Source organism: Mustela lutreola, chromosome 6, assembly GCF_030435805.1.
Source record: "Mustela lutreola isolate mMusLut2 chromosome 6, mMusLut2.pri, whole genome shotgun sequence".
Classification (NCBI taxonomy): Eukaryota; Metazoa; Chordata; class Mammalia; order Carnivora; family Mustelidae; genus Mustela; species Mustela lutreola.
In genome coordinates, this window is record NC_081295.1 from 51,699,994 (window position 1) to 51,713,948 (window position 13,955).

Consider the following 13,955-nt stretch of genomic DNA (forward strand, 5'->3'; position numbering starts at 1 on the left):
AAAAAATATACAAAAATATACTAAATGTCCAAACCAGACTAAGTACTAGAAAAAACAGATTAGGTGGTAACTGATGTATAAATTCTATAACATATTACTTAAGTGTCCACCTTTCCTCAGAAAGTGAGTTCTAAGCTTTTTATCCTGCTTATAGGTGATTTTGTATTTTTCTCTTTGAAATTTGCTCAGGGATATTTTTTTGGGTTATTTTGAGCATATATTATAAATAACTGGATAGAATAATACCATCTTTTTTTTTTTCATGTGCTGATAACCAATTACTAAACACCATGCAAAACAGAAGACCTAGTAATAAATTGGTTAGTGAAAAGATGAAAAATCTATTCTGTGAGGTAAACTATTTACCTAGGTTGAGTGAATGATCCCTTCCATGCAGCTTTAAGTATGTTTATTCTTTTCCAGTACCCTGAAAAGCAATATTCAGGCGCCCCACACAAAAACAAATTAAATTCATAGGGGATGACACTATCTTTCAGAGCTTCATCATTTTATTTGTCACATTAAGACTCCTCAAATACTTAGGCAACTTTGTAAGTGACTTGGCCAACCTTAAATTAATGATGGCAATAGATTATTTCGTGTTTTGCCTTCTTTCTTTTTCTCTAACCCCTTACTAAAACTGATTCGCTAAAAGGCTGGGCACCTCAAACAGATTTACAGCTGACACTAAAAATATTTAAATCCTTTATGGGGTCAAATGTTCTTACATCTAACTTTTTGCTTTTCCCTCAATTTATAAATGCCTTCATCATACAGAACATAGAGAACACAGAACTAGACTATATGGAATCATGGAAGATGAATGTTTAATAAAATTCCTTTTACATGGACATTTTCTTTTGTGGATAATAGTTCTTTTTTGAAAAAATCTATACCTCTTGAAAAAAAAAGTTTAAATAATTGCTTGTTTATCAACCATTAAGGATGTGGAATTCAAGTAACATGAATAGCTTTTAAAGCCCTAGTCTCAGGAAATCAAGGATTCTATATCTGTGTATCTCCCATTAAGGAGCTACACATCGGCAACCTTTTTTTTTTTTTTTTTTCATAGAAAAAAACTGGTGCATTAATGACCTGGTATTGTAATGTATATGAATTGTGACTTGTTAGAAATTAATTTGCACACATATTGCTAGTTAACTAGCCTTTAGTTTTATCTTAAAATATTTACTATATTTGAAGCTAATAGAACTGTTTACTTAATATAGTGAATGTTTTATAAAATATCCTAGAATTCAGACTTTTTAAAAAATCAGACTTGGCAAAAATTCCATTATTCTGAATTAACGAGTTTTTAAATTGATCTTTTTCATTTACTAATTATAAAACATATATTGGACTCGTTGAATTCATCAGATCCTGTTGAATATATGCTGAGTGGATCTCAGTACTTTCCCTCAGAAAGTACTGGTTTGGGAGAAACAGGTAGATAAATGATGTGAAAATTTCAGGGCAAATCCAGTGGTGCACATAGGCTGGAAGTTCAGGAATGTATCTACAGAGGAAGCACCTTCTTTGTAGAAATTTAAGGACTGACTGATTTTCTGGGTATGCAGTGGTTAGAAGTCATGTGCACCTTCTTTGTAGAAATTTAAGGACTGACTGATTTTCTGGGTATGCAGTGGTTAGAAGTCATGTGCAAAGAATCAGGGAATCAAAATAGAAATCTGAAGAAACTCGCATAGAATGATAAAAATCAGTGATAAAGTGATACAGAAATAATACTGCTTAATGCCTAGTTAACCTAGAATGTAAGGTTTGAGTAGATGGATTTGAGACCAGAGTTTGGTAGGATTCATGATGAAGGTTTCTAAAGGTAGCCTTTCCAACAGACCAAAAGGATATCAAAACTTCAGGTGAGTTTGAAATGTTTTATAATTTAAATGAAAATTAATAATAATAATAATAATAATAATATTAGCCACAGAAAGGAACTAGAATGTTTCAGGTATATAATGTATCAGTCCAGGAAGTGAGAAACTAACCAGTCTATTTTTAAAGCCAAAACAGTTAATGGAAGTGAAATGACTTACACTGGGGTGCACAAACCCTTTCAAGTCTATATTTTTGTATCCTTTGGTTCCTAGTAGTGCAATTGCTGGATTAGAGAGTAGTTCTATTTTTTAACTTTTGGGAGACTGTTCTGTTTTAACTTTTGGGGAGACTCCTTACTGTTTTCCAAAGTGACTGCACCAGTTTTCATTCACACCAATAAGGCAAAAGGGTCCCCCTTTCTCTGCATTCTCGCCACCATCTGTCATTTCCTGAGTTGTTAATTTTAGCCATTCTTACAGGTGTGAGGTGGTATCTCATTGTGATTTTCATTTGTATTTCCTGATAATGATTAATGTTGAGCAACTTTTCATGTGTCTGTTAGTCATCTGGATGTTTTTGGAAAAATGTTTATTCATGTCTCTGCCCATTTCTTATCTGGATGATTTGTTTTTTTGTGTTTGTGTTTGATAAGATTTTTATAGATTTTGGATACTAACCCTTTATCAGATATGTCATTTGCAAATACCTTCTCCCGTTCTGCTAGTTGTCTTTTGATTTTGTCAACTGTTTGCTTTGCTGTGCAGAAGCTTTCTATCTTGTTCAAGTCCTAATAGTTCATTTTTTATTTTGTTTCCCCTACCTCAGGAAACATATCTAAAATATATATATGAAATACAAAACAAATATTGCTATAGTTGATGTCAAAATGGTTGCCACCGTGTTCTCCTCTAGGATTTTGATGGCTTCCTATGTTGTATTTAGGTCTTTCACCAATTTTGAATTAATTTTTGTGTATGGTGTAAGAAAGTGGTCCAGTTTCATTTTTCTGCATGTTGCCGTCTTCTTTTCCCAACATCATTTGGGTTTTTTTTTTCTTTTTAAGATTTTATTTTTTTGACAGAGAGAGAGAGACCACAAGTAGGCAAAGTGGCAGGCAGAAGAAGAGGGAGAATCAGGCTTTCCACTGAGCAACGAGCCTGATGCAGGGCTCGATCCCAGGACCCTGGGATCATGACCTGAGCTGAAGGCAGTCGCTTAATCAAGTGAGCCACCCAGGCACCCTGAGTTTTCACAACATCATTTGTTGAAGAGACTGTCCTTTTTCCATCCATGAGGATTCAGAGCTTCAGTGGACCATGAGTGGTCCCCCTGAATAACTCACTGTACTGTCTTGCCAGTTCCTACACTGGCCTAACTGGCCATAATTCAAAAAGGAAAGGCTCATATTGATTCTGTTCTTCTGGAGCTCTGGGGTAGCATTTAATAACACCACAATGGGACGTCTTCCACATACAGGATTATGGTATTTCTTTAAGTAATTGCTAAAAGATACAGGATCTGGTTGTTCTGTCATACTCACATCCATTTTCTCTAGATGTCCAATGGATCTATAAATCTCTCCTGGGTTCATCATAGTAACTGTAATAGAAACTTAGACCCCAATGGCCAAAACCAGAAGAAACCACAAAGAGATTACTAGGATCCCCTAGATATTTACTGAAGAGTTTTTTTGAATTCCTGTTCTTTTGACTTAGAGCTCCATCCAGTACAAGAATAATGTAAACTCATCCTTATGGCTTTCCATGGCTTTAGCTGTATAAGGCAAAAGCATTTCAATACTGTGCTCATCTTTATTTCTCTGCAGAGACATGTGTTCAAACACTCTTGTCTTCCGTAATTCTTCATAAATCTTTTGGTCAATATAAAGGACATATAGAGGTGTCTGAAGGCCCAAGGATGAAAATTCTCTGGGTAACAGATGGACTCACTTGTTTGTAAGCATGAGCAGCACAAGACCCACAGTATGGCTATCCTGAGTGGGGTGCAATAATGGCTTTAGCAGGTCTTTTATAGTCTGTACTTGTGAGAGCCAACCTTCTAGCTGCGATCCCAAAGCTGTGAAGCTCCTAGCATGTGAGCTCCTAGGAAGCTCCTAGCTTCCCAGCAGACCACTTAGTTGGACATCTTGGTGCCTGTGTCACCTATGGTGCCCAAGGATGAATGTATATCCCTCACTTCCAATCTGAAGATGTCTTTAGGTCTAAAATAATTCTCTTGTAGGCAGTACATTGATGGGTCTTATTTTTTTAATCCATTCTGATACTCTATGTCTTTTGATTGGAACATTTAGTCCATTTACATTCAGAGTGATTATTGATAGATATGAATTAAGGACCATTGTGTTACCTGTAAAGTTGGTGTTTCTGGTGATGTTCCCTGTTCCTTCCTAGTCTTTGTTGCTTTTGATCTTTCTTTCCCACTCAAAGAGTCCCTTTAATATTTCTTACAGGGCTTGCTTTTGTTTGTCTGGAAAAAAACTATCTTTCCCTCTGTTCTAAATGAGAGCCTTGCTGGATAAAGTATTCTTGGCTGCATATTTTTCCCACTCAGTACATTGAATATTTCCTGCCACTGTCTTCCGGCCTGTCAAATTTTTATAGACAGATCTGCTGTGATCATGATATGTCTTCCTTGTAGGTTAAGGACTCCTTTTCCTGCTGCTTTCAGAATTCTTTCCTTGTCTGTGTATTTTGTGGATTTGTCTATGAAATATCTTGGTGATCGCCAGCTTTTGTTGAATTTAATGAGAGTTCTCTGGACTTTTCGGGTTTCAATGTCTGTTTCCATTCCTGGATTAGGGTAGTTTTCTGCTATAATTTCCTCAAATATACCTTCTGCTCCTTTTTCTTTCTCGTCTTCTTCTGGGATTTCTGATACAAATGTTACTACATTTTAAAAGGAGTCACTGAATCCCCTAAGTCTACATTTGTGACCCAATACTTCCTCTTTTTTTTTTTTTAGTTTCATTATTTTCCGTAATTTTATCTTCTATACCACTGATTCATTCCTCTGGTTCATCCATTCTTGTTGTTATTACATCCAATTTGGTTTTACCATTCAATTATAGCATTATTTTCAGCCTGACTAGTTTTTAGTACTTTTATCTCTGTAATAAGGGGTTCTCTAGCGTCTCCTATGCTTTTCTTAAGCTCAGCTAGTATCCTTATGAATATTGTTTTAAATCCTGGTTCAGACACCTTTCTTGTATCTGTATTGATTAAATATCTGGCTATTATTTCTTCCTGTTCTCTTTTTGGGGTGAATTCCTCTGTCTTGTCATTTTATCTGAGTCACTGTTTTTTGTTAGGAAAGCCTGTTGCATTTCTGCTCCTGAATAATAACTATACTAGGAAGAGGTCCAAAAAATATAAAAAGAAAAGAAGCAAAATCCTATTTCCCCTAGAGGTGGACCTTTGATTGTAGCACTTTATGATCAGTAGACTTGGTACATGGGAGGGTTTGTGCTGGTCTTCTGGGGGTGAGGCCTGCTGCACAGATTCTCAGGCTGACTTGCCCTAATGGAGATGAACCTGCAGGGTGCAGCAGAGTGGAACTTGGTGTAGTGGCTACAGCCTCCACCGGGTGGTGCTGTTTTGCTCACTGAGATCGGTCAGTGATGATGGTGGTTGGGGTAATGGCATCAGCCAGCTAGCTCTCTTGTCTCTGGATGGAGAGCTTGTACTGCCACTCTTCAGGAAGCCTTCACAGAAGAACAGCCCTTGTTGTGTTCCTGGCTTCTACTAGATCTCTGCCTTCACCCTACCTGCATCTGAGCTGTTCATCTGCCAGGTGGCACAGTATTCCTGTGTGGCTGTGTTTTAAAACTCTAATTTTAGAGATCCCACAGTGAAGACCCATGCTGATCTTCTGGGGGAGGGCCTTGCTGTACTTTTGCCATTTATCAGTTTGTCCTGGAAACTGGTTGCACAACCATGCAGTGGTTTGGATTCCATGGTAAAGTATAGCCAAAACCTGGCACCAAGCAAGGTTTGCTGCTCTCAGTCAGTGTTTCTGTTCCTATGCTAGTGAATGGAGCAGCTCAGTAGCACCTGCTGGGTTCCTATAGCATTTTCTTAATTTCAGTGTGAAGTGCATCACCCAATCAAGATAGGATTAAAGTATATACTGGCATAAAACTAATTTTTTGGATTGGATTTTTTTTTTTTTTAGTTTAATATTCTAACATTTTTATATGTGGCATTTTATGATGTTACAGAAGTGGTCTTGCAATCTTATATAATTTATTGTAGTGATATTTAAATCTCTGTGACTAGAAGCCCTAGTGTTCAAATCTCAGCTCTACCATTTGATCTTGGGTAGATTACTTAACCTCTTTCTGCTTCAGGTTTTTCATCTGTAAAATGGGAATAATCCAATAATACTTGCCTCACAGGATTGTTGTGAGTGGGAAAAGTCAGTAAATTTAAGGTGTGTGGAACATTTCCTGACACAGTAAAAACAGAGTGTTTTGTTTTCAAGAATTTGCCTAAACTATTAGAGTTTCTATTTCATCATCTGAAAGAGTAGATTATATGTCATAGAACTATTAAAAGAATCAAATTGAAAATCTGAGAGTAAATAATCAGTAACATGAAAAGCAAGAGGTTATATTCTCCTTATTCTGTAGCTACTTTCAAATACTAATGCATTAGTAAACAAAAAATGGTACTAAACATTGTCATGATAAGCAGGTATGTCCAAACTCATTGCTCTTTTTGTCCTACTGATGCACTGTTTTCTTAAAGATAGTCTAGAAATTTCCTTTTACAGATATATCTGAGAGTAGTTGCCCAAACCAACTCCTAAATAAAAGAAGTTTCCTCTCCTTTTGTATTAGTGTTCTAAGAAAAGACCACAAAAAAGACTATTGTGTATAGAGAAGCCTGATAAGTTTATTTAGGCATTTTTATAAGCTTTAATTTTTACTTTGCAATGTGGCATGCATAAGAACATGTACTTTAGAGTAAAGGTTTTCTTTATGTTAAATTCCTGAATTCCTGACTACTACTTGCTGTGTGGTGATGGACAAGTTGCCTGTGTTTTGGTTTCTACATTAGTAAAAACAACAACAACAAAAAAAAGGATATTTAGAGTACTTTAACCTGTTGAATTGCTGTTCTGAAAGACTTACTACATATAAAAGATTTACAACTACACATGGTACATGCTAAGACCTTGATAAATATTAGTTATTGTGATAATTATTATTGTTTTTTGTGTTTCATTGTAGAGTAGCAACAGAGTAAACTGAAGTTTAACTTTCTTAAAATATTTTATTTATTTATTTTTAGGGGGGAGAGAGAGCACAAACAGGGGGAGGGGCAGAGGGAAGGGGAAAGAAAGAGCATCCTAAGCAGACTTTGTGCTGAGAGCAGAGGCTGGCACAGGGCCCAATACCATGACCCTCAGAGCATGACCTGAGTCAAAATCAAGAGTCAGATGCTCAAGTGAAAGCCAACCAGGAACACTGAAGTTTGCATAATTTTATGTTGTGCATGAAACATTACAAAATAAAACAAATCTAAACCAAATAAAATGATGTCAGCAAAAATGGTGGATAAAAGACCTCTGAATATTCTCCCCTACATAAAATGAGAACAATGGCAGTAATTGTTACAATTTTTTTTTACAGAACTCTAGAAATTAACCAAAGGCTTGACAGAGTCTGTAAAAATAGCTGAATTGCAATAAAAAGAGTAATTATTATGGCATTTTAACTTTCCACATTCCAATACCCTTCTGCCAAGATCTATAGTAACCTTAAAAACAACAGCCCATAATCAGGGTGAAAACCAGCAGCCTGGCAGCATTTGAAAGTGTTCAGTAGGGTTGGAGTTCCTCCAAAGACCCATTTCCAGAAAATTATCATTATTTTACCTGTCAGATGTTTCTTGCTGACAAGGCTGTTTTTACTCAATCTGACTAGGAACTTACCTAGTAAGAATAACCTTTTCCCTGGGGCAGCTGTCAAAAACAATTAGAGGCATTGTTAAATGTTTTGACTGCCCAAGATTATGGTTAACAGTTGGAGCAAACAATAGGCTAACTAAATAACTTTAAAGAAGTCTGGAAAATGAGATGTCCATAGCAGGCTTTGAAAAGACCTGACATACTCCTGAGGATCTGGGAGGTCATCTGCGTGCTTAGAGCTATTCATATACCACGGGATGTATTTATGCTAACAAAAAACCTGAGAAGGACCCAAACACTTGTCTTCATTTGTTTGGACTGCTATAATACAAATACCATAAAGTGAATGGCTTATAAACAACAAACATTTATTTCTCTTCTAGAAGCTGGGAAGTTCCAGATCATGGCACCTACAGATTCAGTGTCTGATGAAGGCCCACTTCCTCATAGATGGTACTACCTCAGTGTGTCCTCACATAATGGAAGGGTCAAAGGATCTCTCTCACAAAAAGAAGTGTTACAGAAATGCTAATTCCATTCATGAGGGCTCTGCAGGTGTGATCCAATCATCTCCCAAAGGCCCAAGTCCTAATAATATCACTTTGGAGGTTGGGATTTCAAAATCTGAATTTTAGAGGGGTTATACCAATTTTCAGACCACATCAGCCCTCATTTCTGATTCACCCTGAGGCTCTGTGTATGATGAAAGCAAAGGCTAAGATAGGGTTGGTTGCAAACTACCTAGCTGAGTGCTGAGGACAACCTCAAAAACACTCATAGCCCCCTCAGCAGAGATTGCAAGAGTTATTGTTTCCATGAATTTAAGGAATTCTCTCTCCAATCACTAGTTAACCACCAAGAACTGAGCAGAAAATTTAGTGACAAGACAAATAATTCAGACTTTATAGAATTAGTGCAAAAAGGTCAATAATAGCAGCAGCAACCAACAGCAACATCAACAAACCCTGGGCACAGGGGATAATTTGATTTCTAAGTTGTTGCATTATATTATTTAAAGTGTCTGAATTTCAACAAAAAGTTATGAGATACACAAAGAAATATGAGAATATAGACCATACATAGGACTGCCCCTGTGGAAGCCCAGATGCTGACACTTTATTTGTTGACACAAATACTTTAAATCAGCTCTTTTAAAAAATGCTCAAATAACTAAAAGAAAGAATGTCTAAAGCATTAAAGGAAAGTTTGAGAATGCTGTCTTACTAAATTGAAATTACAAATAAAAAGACAGAAATTAATTAAACAAATAGACTATAGTTGAAAAGTACAATAACTGAAATAAAAAATTCACTAGAGAGGCTTGACAGCAGATTTGAATGGGCAGAAGAAATAATCAGTAAACTTGAAGGTAAATCAATTCTAATTGCCCAGTTTTAGAAACAGAAAGACAAAAGAATAAAGTAAAATAAACAGATTCTCAATATCATGGAATACTACCAAACATATCAATATATGCATAATGATATTTCCAGAGCTATGAAGAAAGAAAGGTAAAGTAAGAATATTTGCACAAATTATGGCTAAACGCTTCTCAAATTTGATGAAAAAGGTTATTGACATGTCTAAGAAGCTCAATGAACTCCAAGTAGGAAAACTCAAAGAGATCTATACCATAGACAAATTATCAAACTGTCAATGACCAAAGACAAAGAGGAAATATTGAGCACAGAAAGAGAGAAATATCTCAGTAGGTACAAGGTATTCCTAATAAGATTAACAGCCAGTTCCCCATCAGAAGAAATGAAAACAAGATGGCAGTATGAGGATACATTCAAAGTGCTGGAAAAGAAAGATGGTTAACCAAAACTATCTTTCAAAACTATCTCTAGCAAAACTATCCTTCAAAAATGAAGGGGAAATTAAGACATTTATAGATAAGCAAAACTGAGAGCATTGATTACTATCAGACTTCCCCTGTAAGAAATCATAGAAAGTTTCCTTCAATACCAAATGAAAAAACATTAGATAGTAACTCAAGTCCAAAAGATGAAATAAAGAGTACTGGTAATAGTTGCTACCTAAATAAGTTAAAAAAAAATTCAAATGTATTTTTACTTTTAAAGTTTTCTTTTATAATTTATTTATTAAATTTTGTTTGAATACTGTTGACACACAATGTTACATTAGTTTCAAAGGTACAACATGTGATTCAACCACTCAGTATATTATCCTATGCTCATTTACAAGTGTAGCTACCATCATACAATGTTAATGCAATATCATTGACGATAATCCCTATGCTGTGCCTTTTATTCCCAAGACATTCATTCTATAACTGGATGCCTATATCTCTCAGGACTTTCACCCATTTTTCCATTTCTCACCCCCTTCTCCTCTGGCTACTATCAGTTTGTTCTCTTTTACAACCAGTTTAAAATTATTTATTTAATTTAAAATTAAATAATTTAAAATTATTGTATAAAGCAATAATTATAAATCTTCTGATAACCATATACAGCATAGAAACATGCAATTTGTATGACAATAAAAGCACAAAGGAGGGGATGGGAATGGACTGCATGGGAGCAAAGTTTTTATATACTATTGTATTTAAATTAGTATTAATCTGAACTAGATTTTTAAAGAAGATTTTATTTATTTATTTGATAGAGAGATAGAGAGCTTAAGTAGGCAGAGTGTCAGACAGTGGGAGAGGAAGAAGCAGGCTCTCCACTAAGCAGGGAGCCCAATGTGGGGCTCAATCCCAGGACCCTGGGATCATGACCTGAGCCAAAGGCAGCTGCTTAATCGACTGAGCCACTCAGGTGCCCCTGAACTAGATTTTTAAAGTTAAAATATTAATCATAATACTCAGCCCAACCACTAAGAAAATAACCAAAAATATATAGTTAAAGAAACAACAAGGTTATTATACACAAGAAAATGCCTATTTAACACAAAGAAGGTAGTACTGGAAAAATAGAGGAATAAACAAGATATAAGACATACAGAAATAAGTAGCAAAATCACAGATATAAATCCTAATGTATTAGAAATTACAATGTGTAAATACTCCACGTGGTCTAACTCTATTCTGTGTACAAGATACACATTTAGACTAAGACACAAAGATATTAAAGTATAGAAAAAGGCACACCTTGCAATCAGTAACCAAAAGAGAATGAGTGTAGCTCTATTAATAGCAAAGTAGACTTTAAGACAAAAATTGTTACTGGGAAGGACATTTTGTAATAATGAAAGGGTCAAGCCCTCAAGAAGATATAACTATAAACATATATGTGAATATCAGTGCCCAAATTATATGAAACAAAACTGACAGAATTGAAAGTGGAAATAGACTGTTCAACAATAATAGCTCACTTCAACAACAAATACTCACTTTCAGTATTTGATAAAGCAGTTAAAGGACCAGTAAAGAAACATAAGACTTGAACAATACTATATACCAGTTAGACCTAATGGATACTTATAGAACACTCTATAACAACAGAAGAATACATCTTTTTCTCAAGTGCACATGAAACATTTTTCAGGATAGACCCTATCCCTGTGTATGTAAGTGATACAGAGTATATTCTCTGATCACATGCAATAAAATTAGAAGCCAATAACAGAAGAAATTTAGTAAATTCACAAATAAATGAAAATTCATATATAAGCAGTGGATCAAATAAATCATAAGAGAAACTAGGAAATTCCTTGAGATAAGTGACATTGTAAACATAATATACTGAAACTTAATGAAACTTAATGAAATGAAATACAATATACTGAAACCTCATGAAATAAAGTAGTGCTTACAGGGAAATTTGTTGCTATGATGCTTAAATCAAAAGGAAGAAAGGGGCATCTGGGTGGCTCAGTTGGTTAGACCTCTGACTCTTGATTTCAGCTCAGGTAGTGACCTCAGGGCTGTGAGATTAAACCCTGCACCGGGCTCTACACTGGGCATAGAGACTGCTTGGGATTCTCTCCTTCTGCCCCTCCCTTTATCACTCCCTCCCTCCTCACTCTCACTCTCTAAAAAAATAAAAAAAGAGATGTCAACTTAACTTAACCTTCCACTATAAGTCTAGAAAAATAAAACAATCTAGAACAAAAAGAAAAAAAAATAAGAACTAAAGTAAAAATAAATGAAATAAAGAATAGTAAACAATAGAGAAAATAATGAAATCACAGTGGGTTCTTTGAAAAGATCAGTACAATTAACAAACCTTTAACAAAATAATCAAGAAATAAGGAAGCATCAAATTAATAAAATCAGAAATGAAAAAGGGAATGTTATGACTGACCTTAGAGAGGTAAAACAAATTATGAAGGAATATAAGAACAATTGTACATCAACAATTAGATAACCTAGATGAAATGGAGAAATTCTTTGAAAGACACCCAAACTACTGAAACAGACTCAGGAAAAAACTGAAAATATCAGCAAACAGACAAACACAAAAAATAGTTAAGTAAAAGAAAAGAGAAAGAAAGGAAAAATCACAAGGGGGGAAAACCCCTGAAAATCTGGTCTTATTTTCATTTGCTTCTTTCTCTAAATGTGTTGTGTCTAATTTTTTTAATAAATCATATTTGTTAATTAAGCACTGTATATCATAAGGATCTAGCTAATTTGTGGGATAAAATATCTCCTGGCCTGTACCATATGGATGACTACTGAGAGAGTTGTCTATTGTTTTCCTAATGTTGGCATGCTGCTAGCTAGAAAAAAATAAATGCTCATGTTTATGACTGGGAAAGGAATACTATCCTCATACTGGGCTTTCATTTCAAGGAGCTATACCCAAAATGTCAACAAGCTCTTCTTTTCAGCTTTTATTATTGGTTATAGCTATGGGGGAAACCTGTAAAGCCTGTTTTCACAGTAGTAATTCCTGGTAACAGCAGGTATGATTTTTATAGTGATATAAACTGGATATATACTCTTGATTAAAAGAAATGCTTCATACATTATATTTGGCTCCCTACAGCATATTTAAAATTAATTAAAGAGCCTGTGAAACTCTACTTAGCATGAATGAGAATACAATCAGTTACTTTTCCTGCAAAGGAAGGCCTCAAATCAAACACGGACTAGTAAATATAGTATCTGGACTGTATTATACTGTTGATAAATGATAGTTTTTAAGTAATAGGCCATTATTTTTAATGTGCTTCCAAAGATTCTACCATCATTTGTTACTTTCCTAGACTCTGAGTAGCAACAAAGATTAGCGAGATGCACTTGAATATCATTTCAGAAAAAGTAGACGATTATCCTCCAGGAGAAGTTGTGGGAGTTCTCGTCTCTTAAGTTTTGTATTTCTATGGCCATTTAATGTGATCAGCAATTTAATTGCCACTTTAGTGCTGGGCCAGAAAGCTGTTATATCATCAATCAATCAAGCAAATAAATGGGTAAATTAATTAATATTTTTTTTTGGAAAACAGTTTGAAAGAATTTTAGTGAAGCAATTCTCATTTTCAAAAGTCCTACTTACCATATGCATTTAGCAAAACTTTTAACATCAGTTGGGGTTGCTAAGCAATAAATATCTCTACCATGACTCCAGAGTCCCTGGGATCACTCCATTACTTTGTCATTCAAGCATGTCACACAGCTTGATGTGGGTCTTCAGTTTCTACACAGTTAGAAATGGGGCCTGCTGTTCTTATGGTAGACAGAGAATTAATAAAATGGATGGAAAGAGAGACAATTAAAACACTGGGAAAGTAGCCTTACTTTTCAGAATTTGGGGGATGCACTTTTGAAATGAAAGGTGATCATCATAAACTCAGTGGATTTATCACTTTACTGACACAGGTAGGGGTGCCTGCGTGGCTCATTTAGTTAAGCTGGGACTTTTGATTTCAGCTTAGGTCACGATCTCTGGGGTGTGAGATGAGCCCCATGTCAGGCTCCATTAACATTCTCTCTCCCTCTCTGCCCCTTTCCCCCCCAAACCCAGTCATTTCCATACTCTCTCTCTCTTAAAACACACACACACACACACACACACACACACACACACAGACTGCAAGTAATTTTCACACCCAGCAGAAACTTATCACCTTTTGGGGTACTTATACTAACTTTGTTATTATAGAAACACTTCTCAGATAAACTATAGTAGGTTTTGTAAAAGCTTCTATACCATTTTCTATTTATCAAAGGATAATCCTGATCATTTAATCATCAGATATATTACAGTCCTGAC

The 13,955-nt window shown here is 35.3% G+C and overlaps 1 pseudogene; it reads right to left on the reverse strand.

Moving 5' to 3' along the window:
- Nucleotides 1–3,142: 3,142 nt before the first annotated feature.
- LOC131833136 (protein MEMO1-like) lies at nt 3,143–3,814 on the reverse strand (annotated as a pseudogene).
- Between the last annotated feature and the right edge of the window lie 10,141 nt (nt 3,815–13,955).